At 38.2% G+C, this 10,316-nt stretch overlaps 1 protein-coding gene across 1 annotated transcript in view; it reads left to right on the top strand.

The window, feature by feature from the left end:
- The first annotated feature begins 7,162 nt into the window (after nt 1-7,162).
- LOC307156920 (monocarboxylate transporter 2) overlaps nt 7,163-10,316 on the top strand; it is a 14,701-nt gene continuing 11,547 nt past the window's right edge. The window contains exon 1 of the mRNA XM_079868634.1: nt 7,163-7,273. The gene's annotated coding sequence lies outside the window, so the exon portion shown is untranslated. The remainder of the gene's footprint in view (nt 7,274-10,316) is intronic.

Genomic DNA, 10,316 nt, shown 5'->3' with positions numbered 1-10,316 from the left:
TGCTTCACGGTTGGGATGGTGTTCTTGGGGTTGTACTCATCCTTCTTCTTCCTCCAAACACGGCGAGTGGAGTTTAGACCAAAAAGCTCTATTTTTGTCTCATCAGACCACATGACCTTCTCCCATTCCTCCTCTGGATCATCCAGATGGTCATTGGCAAACTTCAGACGGGCCTGGACATGCTTCGGCTTGAGCAGGGGGACCTTGCGTGCGCTGCAGGATTTTAATCCATGACGGCGTAGTGTGTTACTAATAGGGATCGACCGATATGGATTTTTTAGTGCCGATGCCGATACCGATTTTTTTTCATCAGCCTTAGCCGATGACCGATACGGGCTGCCGATTTTCTTGGGCCGATATTTGGAGCCAATACTGCTTTTGCTCACTCAGTTTACATCATAAAAATTACACATATATAATATATAATGATAACGACTGTTACAAGTCTCAATTAAGAAAGGAACATTTATTGAACTTAAAAAAAAAACAATATTTGACAAATATTAAAAACGTGAGGTAGAACAAGTAAAAAAAAAGTTCAGTGCTGAAAATACTGAAAAACATTTAAGCATAATTCAAATTCTGAAAATAAATTCTGAAAATAAATATTTAAGCATAATAAATAAAATAATTTGACTGAAACATGTTATTCTGTGTAGTTGTCTGATATATGTAATCGTGATCTCCATTTTAAACAAAACAAAAACGATTTTAAACCAAATAGATTCTAAGTTTATTATGAATTAGGGATCGCGTCTAAAACGTGTGGAAAGCACGGCCGCGCCGCTTCTACAAGCGGTTGCGTCTGTTGTTGCTATGCAACCACGAACTGCTCTCTCCATGATGACGAGGAAGTAAGGATTAATTTATTTCTAGCCCTTTACAACTACATATATTTATGGAGATGAGAAATAAAAACCCGCCCTGTCCAGCTATGATCCGCTGTTCGGCCGAGCTTTCGATGTTGTCATGGAAAGGTCAGTTGTTTTTTTGTCACATGACCTGCGTGCGCTTGCGGCATTCTGAAAAGTTTAGATGTTTTCATCTCACCACGGCATAGGAGCGCCTGGACAAACGAGCGCGCTGCATCGCATGCGTGTTTCAACCGTGTCGCTTCTTTTATGAGCACACATCCAAACCTCAGCCAGGTGGTCTCTGAATAAAACTCCCACAAATATAACGGAATCACCGAACAACGTCGGCATTATTTAATAATATGACCAGTGTTTGTAACAGCTGCCGTATGCATATGGATAGCCTCAAACTTAGCTATTTGCAGCTCCCTAAATACAATGACAAGTAGTTTTATAGATGAGGCATTTGCGTTTTCCATTTGGACCCACAAATTTGCTTAGCTATAGTTGCACGCACATATAGAGCAACGTGTTTCCACTTTCAAAGTGTATTTCAGCTAAGTCAAACAGTTAAAAAGATGCTTTGAAATTTTAAAACTAACCGTTGTCTTGAAGAGGCTTCCAGCACTCTGCTAGTGTGGGAGGGGCAGTGCATGGGCTGCACGTGAACTGCAGCTCTCCAGCAACACAGAGCTGCTCTGTGGACGCCTGTCTGTAATTAATGCCGGGAAAAAAAACTATCGGCGAACACAGCAGCCGCGTATCGGCCGATGCCGATACACGTCAAACCCGCAAATATCGGCCCGATTTATCGCCTGACCGATATATCGGTCGATCACTAGTTACTAATGGTTTTCTTTGAGACTGGTCCCAGCTCTCTTCAGGTCATTGACCAGGTTCTGCCGTGTAGTTTTGGGCTGATCCCTCACCTTCCTCATGATCATTGATGCCCCACGAGGTGAGATTTTGCATTGTGCCCCAGATGGAGGGAGATTGACCGTCATCTTGAACTTCTTCCATTTTCTAATAATTGCGCCAACAGTTGTTGCCTCCTCACCAAGCTGCTTGCCTATTGTCCTGTAGCCCATCCCAGCCTTAAGCAGGTCTACAATTTTATCCCTGATGTCCTTACACAGCTCTCTGGTCTTGGCCATTGTGGAGAGGTTAGAGTCTGTTTGATTGAGTGTGTGTACAGGTATACAGGTAATGAGTTCAAACAGGTGCCGTTAATACAGGTAATGAGTGGAGAACCGGAGGGCTTCTTAAAGAAAAACTAACAGGTCTGTGAGAGCCGGAATTCTTACTGGTTGGTAGGTGATCAAATACTTATGTCATGCAATAAAATGCAAATTAATTATTTAAAAATCATACAATGTGATTTTCTGGATTTCCGTCTCTCACAGTTGAAGTGTACCTATGATAAAAATTACAGACCTCTACATGCTTTGTAAGTAGGAAAACCTTCAAAATCAGCAGTGTATCCAATACTTGTTCTCCCCACTGTATGTGCAACCTGTACCAGCAGCGTATCCTTTTTTCTAACAGTGGCCCTTCCTCTCTGTGGACTACACCTTGCCGTGGTGGAGAGGCTTGTGTATGAACTCCATTGAACCTGAGAGCTATGCCGGCGGGGATTTTATATCCCTGGCAAGTTTAACTAAGCTGGACAGGTCAAAGAAGAGGAGGCAGACAAAGCAGACATTATAACTATTTGACAGAAATGGTGGCCATCTTGAAAATGGTGGCCATCCTGAATTTTTGAGTGGCACATACCTTTTTCCAAGAGAGTGTTCCTTGAAGAGTATTTCTGCCTAATTGTATGCTTGCATCACCATTTTAACAATTTAAATAATTAAGGCGAGACACTACGGGTGAATAGGGTAAAAATTATAACTAGCAGATATCACCATGAAACTTTCCCAGTTGATTACCTACATTAAGATGAGAAAAAAATGTATTAAAAGTTTTCTGTAATTTAATGTTTAAATATGCAAATTAGGCAATATCTAATTAAATATGCGCTAATTTGTATATATTTAAAAAAACGAAATCTGAGTATTGGATAAAGATTAAAGTATTGGATTAAAAATTATTTTTTCATTGTGTTCACATATTAGATGGGGAAAAAATACAGAGGCATTTATGGATATCTACTTTTGTTATCCTGTAAATCATAATATACTGTCAATAGCCTTAAAAAATGATTTTCGCCATGTTTTTTGGAATAAAATGTTATATAAATCAGGCTAGGAATAATATATTTACAGATCCCTCTGTAAATGTCTTCATAATATAACTAGGTACAAGACTGGAAAGATTGGTGTATATAGGTGCTACTGAAGTGGAGATTTCAGACTTGGAGTATGAGAGAAAGGTCATTTTGAGAAAACGGGCTTTAAAGATTTATCATCAGCCAATGAGATTGCGCATTCAGCCCTTTTACTTTCACGATTGGTTGCTGATAAAAAGGAAATGACCATATTTGGATCCGACAGCATTGTACAGTGAAGAGAGAGCTTTCCAGCGGTGCCTGTGATGACAGAGAGCAGACAGAGATTGCGGATCGGCGGGAGGATTTACAACGACAACTTTTGTTGAATTTACGCGAAATCTACAGATGCAAACAGACAAAGTGTAGTGAAATAAAGACCTAAATGTGTATTTCGGACTTTTTTTCACCACAGTCTGAAAGAAGACATGTTATTGAAGACAAATATCCAAAAATCTCAAAATTGACCAGTAAAAAAAAAAACAATGTTTTTGCCTGCCATGTCTCACCTTAATATTCGACAGGAACAGTGGCCATCTTTAAAAATGGCGGCCATCTTGGATTTTTTGAGGGACAAGCATCTTTTTCTATTAACATGTCCTTTAGAGAGTATATTTGTATAAAATTGTATGCTTGGATCACTGTTTGAATAATTGATATAATAAGCATTGAATAGCAATGGCGGCCATTTTGAAAAATGGCCGCCATATTGAATTTTTGAGTGGCCAACGCCTTTTTCCAAAATAGTGGCCCTTAGAGAGTATCTGTGCCAAATTTCATGCTTCTATACCAAAGTGAACGATTTTTTTACTAATCTGCTGCACTATGACTATTTTTGGCTATACAAAAAATATGCATGAGTAAAAAAAAAAAATAAAAAAAATGTTTTTTAGCAAATGTAGATGATCCAGTCCAGACTCTGCCGCACACACACTGCAGAAACAGCAGGACTATAACACAGATCTGAGCAGAATCTGCACCAGGTTTCAGTCCAGAGGAGGATCAGCTCAATGACGCCCCCTGGAGGCGCATGCGTCTCTCACACATCAACACTTCTGTCAATAAAGTTGCATTTATAAATATATATAAACAATATTTTCGAACAGCTCTATACAACTTTGGATATACTACTAATTAAAATGTAAGATTTTTAATAGCAAATTCCCCAAAATACATCATCATCATACGCAATCATATTCTGAATTAAAGCTGCAAGCAGCATTTATCAGGGTTTAAGCAGTTTAAGGCCTTTAAGCACATGCGTAAAAATATATTATCTTTTACTTAGCAAGCATGTAAACACTTAAACTTAGGAAACCAAAAGTAATTTATAAAATATCATATATGAGATTGTCAAGAATTATTTTTTACAGACGTAAAATATGTTGGATTGATGTTTATAAGGAAGTTCACCCTGATAATGCATCGTCAGCATTTGAAAGATTATTTTACCCTTTACTGGACAAACATGCACTTATGGAAGATGTACAGTGAGGAATGTTCCGGCATGGACTGTTAATGAGCCGGAAAACATCGTGTTTGAGAGAGATGTGGAGAGAAGGGTACAGCAAACAGAACTGGGAAAAGGAGGATTGGGACTATTGCAAATTAAGAAATCAAGAAACTAAAATTAATAGGAAAAAGAAAAGAATGTTTTACTAAATTAAAATAAGTGAATGTAAGTATGATTGTAAAAAAAACTCAATGAAATAATGGATAGGAAATCAAGTCAAATTCCTTATTTTATTGATACAGGCGACCCATTTTTAACTATTTTTAAACCATATGAAATTGGAAATTATTTTAATGATTTTATGTTGTTTGGCAGGACCAGTTTGCCACATCTTTAATATCAGTATAGAAAAGTATCATAATAGTCGACCAATAAGTTATTTTGTTACCAGATCGCAAAGTATTGAAAATGATAGTCTGTGATAAATTCAATTATTCTTTAAGGAGAATAATTTTCTCTCTAATTTTCAGCATTGATACTGAGAGAGATTGATGACAGTAACTCAGTAGGAGCAGTATTGTTAGATGTTAGCTCAGCTTTTGATGCACTGGATCATACATTATTGCTGGATAAACTGAAATGTTAAGGAAAAATATAGTTATTTTTGACGTAGCAAGCGCCACGTCTTGCCTGATCTCCACCACTGCTATTGGGTGTCCTCAAAGTGTGTCAAATTTGTTGTAAATATCTCATTTCGTTTTGAAGTTTAGACATTTATATTTATGAGAGCATAAAATGATCCATGGGTGACATTGATTGAATTTTTTTTTTTTGTCAGTTCCTATCATAATTTTGACATTTGGGCGTTATTGTTTAGCTATTGAAATGTCCAGTGGTGGTTTTGTCTCGATCAAACTAATAACGGTTTGGAAGATAATCACAAGTTTTTTAAGCGCTAAATGACACCGTTACACAAACCATAAGGTGAAACCTGGCATGTTTGGTATCGCTGGACTCAGGATTCAGGAGTATTGTTGATTAAAGCGCTGGCTTGAAACTTCTCAGGCTCCTTCAGGGCATTGTGCCGATGACGCATTCTGAGTTTTTTGAGATATGCCAATGTTCTCATAGACTATCACCCTGGACAAAGACACTGCATGCCAGTTTTCAACGGACTAACGGTTGGGTGCGGTTATAGCCATTTTCATGATTTTTTCCCCTGTTATAGCGCCACCAAGTGGCCAATCCTCACTATTTTTTTCATGTCACCTCAGATTGAGCTCATGAACATGTGTCCCAAGTTTAGCGGAAATATCTCTTTCCGTTCACAAGTTATCGCCATTTTAGTAAAAGTGGCCCCGGTCACATCGAACATTTTGGTTCCCCTTAGCGACCGTGAATTAAAATTTCTAATTTGTTTTATGATTATTGATAGTCACTCTCCTGAGAATATTTCTGCAGTGGTTTGGTTCCGATCAGGCCAAAAACCTATGAGTAGTTTGCAAAAGTAGGTTTTCGGAAAACCCCAGAATACACAAATTTTGGGGTATTTTTCTAGAGAATGCTGCATCATGGGAAAATTAACAATAACAATGGGGATTCAGCGCTACGGGCTTGAACCTCTAATTAGGAATGTAACAAATATGCAGCCAAATATAATTTATGAGAAACAGGAACGATTAGTTCGCCTCTCGAGTCATTTTGTTCGTTTGTCACGTGACTGACACAAACGATTCATTCATGAGCAAGACATTTAGTTTGAGGGAGAAAGACGAGAAATATGCACATTTATTGCTCAGTTGAACATTTAAACGTGAAAAGTTATCTGGTCTTTAATAACGTTCGCACAAAAACATTATTTTACATCGTTCATGGAGCGTTATTTCTGAAATGTTTTAGTTGGACGTTCGTCTAAAGTTTTTTATTTGTTACTACTTGTGTCAGAACGTTCAAACTAATGTTCCCATAATGTTTAACAATCGATTTTTTTCAACTTTCAAAAATAACGTTTTTACAACTTAACGGGAACGTTAGCAAAACGTTCTAAAACCGTATTTCTGTTCGCTGTTGAGCCTAATCCACACTCATTCATCACGTGTCTATCTGAAAGATCATTATTTCGTTCAAAGTAAAACTGTGTTAAATCCAAACCTGAGTCTCCAAACTGTCTCCTCTGATTAATGTACTATAATTGTATTTCCTCCTGGATTACGGTGTTGTTTGGCAGAATGATGTGTTTAACAGTTACAACAAAAGCGGATCATGTGAGGAAAAAAATTCCTTCTCCCTGCTGATTGTTTTAGTACAATAAGCCCCGTTAAGACGTTTATAAGCAGGGCCAAAAACTGTGTGACTGGAATAACAAACAAGAGTTGAGCTCGTGCGCCCCTCTTACCTCAGAATAATAAATATTTATACTACGCTGTGACGACGTTGCAGACAGTAAACCTTCCCGGATGTGACCCCGCCCACTTAAAAAACACACGCCTGCCTCGCAGCCAATCGCGTAGCGCGCACGTCACGCCGCCTCATTAATATTCATGAGCCAAGCCTCCGCCATAACAGAGTCGGTTACCGCGCCCCGGGAAAGCGCGAGTGACGTCACGGCCGACTGATTCAAACGCGCGTGCGGAGCGTCTCTCTGCAGCAGCGACTGAAGGTCAGGGAGACAGGCAGCACTGATAACCGGACCTGAAGGTAAGCAGGCTTTCTGATATGATGTGATGATGATGTTGATGATGATGATGATGTGTTCGCTGCTGCCGGGACGGTCCCGTTATCAGAATGATGCTGAACGAGAATATCAACAAATGAGGATGTGGATCATGTGCTGATGATGCACTTACACATTCATTTTTAATCAGGCCTTGGGCTAATGTGATTAATGCCGCAGAAATGCGATGAATATGAATGCATATGGACCGATGCATCGGTATAGAGAGAATATAGAAGAGAGAATAGAAGAGAATAGAGTTCTATATTTATCCGGCTTTGATGCTGTAAGCGGGTTTGGCTCATCTGGGTCACTCCAGCGGGTCACGTGACTGTCTCCGAGCACATTCAGCATGATGATGTGTGTTTATGATTTTCATAATGTTTACAGAAGGAAGAATCATTGGCAGGCCCTCAATAATGTAATATAGTGTAATCTGATATGATTACAGTGTCAGACAGAAACACACCGAAACTGTTGAGTTTAGGGTCACACTTTATTTTAGTGTCCTTATTACATGTTACACGCTCTTACCGTAGTAATAACAGTAAATTATTCATAATTACATGCAACTTACCCTCAACCAAACCCTTATAGTAAGTACATGTTGTTAATTAAGATTTCTCAGTACTTAAATGTATAATTACACTGTAACAATGAGTGTTACCCTAAAATGAATAAAAACTACACACACACACACTTTATTTTACACGCACTTACCATAGTAATAACAGTAAATTAAGCATAATTACGTGCAAACCCTAATCCTACACTAAGCCTATAGTAAGTACATGTTGTTCATTAGTAAAATATATAATTACACTGTAACAACGACACCTTAAAATAAAGTGAGCACTTCTAGACTAGATGAAAATGAGAAATGTTGTACAGTGTTGTTGTGTGTAATGCATATGTTGTGTGTGTAATGCATATGTTGTGTGTGTTCTAATGAGTGTTGTTGTGTGTAATGCATATGTTGTGTGTGTTGTGTTCTAATGAGTGTTGTTGTGTGTAATGCATATGTTGTGTGTGTTCTAATGAGTGTTGTTGTGTGTAACGCATATGTTGTGTGTGTTCTAACGAGTGTTGTTGTGTGTAATGCATATGTTGTGTGTGTTCTAATGAGTGTTGTTGTGTGTAATGCATATGTTGTGTGTGTTCTAATGAGTGTTGTTGTGTGTAATGCATATGTTGTGTGTGTTCTAACGAGTGTTGTTGTGTGTAATGCATATGTTGTGTGTGTTCTAACGAGTGTTGTTGTGTGTAATGAGTGTTGTTGTGTGTAATGCATATGTTGTGTGTGTGTAACGAGTGTTGTTGTGTGTAATGCATATGTTGTGTGTGTTGTGTTCTAATGAGTGTTGTTGTGTGTAATGCATATGTTGTGTGTGTTCTAATGAGTGTTGTTGTGTGTAACGCATATGTTGTGTGTGTTCTAACGAGTGTTGTTGTGTGTAATGCATATGTTGTGTGTGTTCTAATGAGTGTTGTTGTGTGTAATGCATATGTTGTGTGTGTTCTAATGAGTGTTGTTGTGTGTAATGCATATGTTGTGTGTGTTCTAACGAGTGTTGTTGTGTGTAATGCATATGTTGTGTGTGTTCTAACGAGTGTTGTTGTGTGTAATGAGTGTTGTTGTGTGTAATGCATATGTTGTGTGTGTGTAACGAGTGTTGTTGTGTGTAATGCATATGTTGTGTGTGTTCTAATGAGTGTTGTTGTGTGTAATGCATATGTTGTGTGTGTGTAACGAGTGTTGTTGTGTGTAATGCATATGTTGTGTGTGTTCTAATGAGTGTTGTTGTGTGTAATGCATATGTTGTGTGTGTTCTAACGAGTGTTGTTGTGTGTAATGCATATGTTGTGTGTGTAATGAGTGTTGTTGTGTGTAATGCATATGTTGTGTGTGTTCTAATGAGTGTTGTTGTGTGTAATGCATATGTTGTGTGTGTGTAATGAGTGTTGTTGTGTGTAATGCATATGTTGTGTGTGTGTAATGAGTGTTGTTGTGTGTAATGCATATGTTGTGTGTGTTCTACCGCTGGGAAGAAGAAGCACAAACATCCACGGCTCACGCTGAGTCCTGAAGGAGACGCCCGAGACATTTATTTATCTTCAGTTCATGTTTTCACGCTGGGAAACACACACACACACACACACACACACACACACACACACACACACACACCGTGAGAGACCAGATCCTGACACACACACTTCTGTAAAACACCTCGAAACAAGATCAGAGGAGAATATATATATCAGATATTAATATGTGTTTTCCACTCTCAGCACGAGGACCAGCTCTCCAGAAGGTCAAAGGTCACGATAATGACCCTAAACACACCTGCAACCCTGTCATATGACATCATAATGCAGCCGCTTATTGAACCTTTAGACAAAAGAAAAGAAAAAATTGCATGTTTTGTTTTGCATCATATTTATGACATCACAATAAATCAGCGATATATATCATGTTCATTTTTAATCTTATTATCATCATCAGTCCAATAAGAAAATTTGATAAATAATGGATTATTTTCTTCTTCTATAAAGAATTATTGGCACATAAAACATATCTCAATATCAATATCTGCCTTTAATGTGTCTTAGTAAGATATTTAAATGCTTGGTTTTATGATCTGTAGTTTAATGTTTAAATTAATACAATAATAATGATGCAATACTCAAAAGCCATAATAAATGATGATGATGATCAAGTAAATCCGCTGAAATATTACTAACAATATCAAAGTTATTCTCACGTTTACTTGATAAAATCCTGCCAGACTGACGGACGTTAGTGCTGTTAAACTGAAAGAGTGTAACCTGTCACTCAGAGATCATGTGATCGTCAGATATGAATATGATCCGGGCTGTAATGTGAGTTATTGTGCCCAGAGCCTCAGCGGCGCGGCGGGGTACGTGTGTGTACATTATGTGCGTTTATGTTATGATATCTCAGATGTTTCTGAAGTATCAAACGGAGCAGGAGACGCCCGTCCGCACGATTGTTCTCCTGAAGTC

The sequence above is a fragment of the Squalius cephalus genome (assembly GCF_949319135.1).
Source record: "Squalius cephalus genome assembly, chromosome: 4".
In the NCBI taxonomy this organism is placed as follows: domain Eukaryota; kingdom Metazoa; phylum Chordata; class Actinopteri; order Cypriniformes; family Leuciscidae; genus Squalius; species Squalius cephalus.
This window is presented reverse-complemented; position numbering and strand designations above follow the sequence as displayed.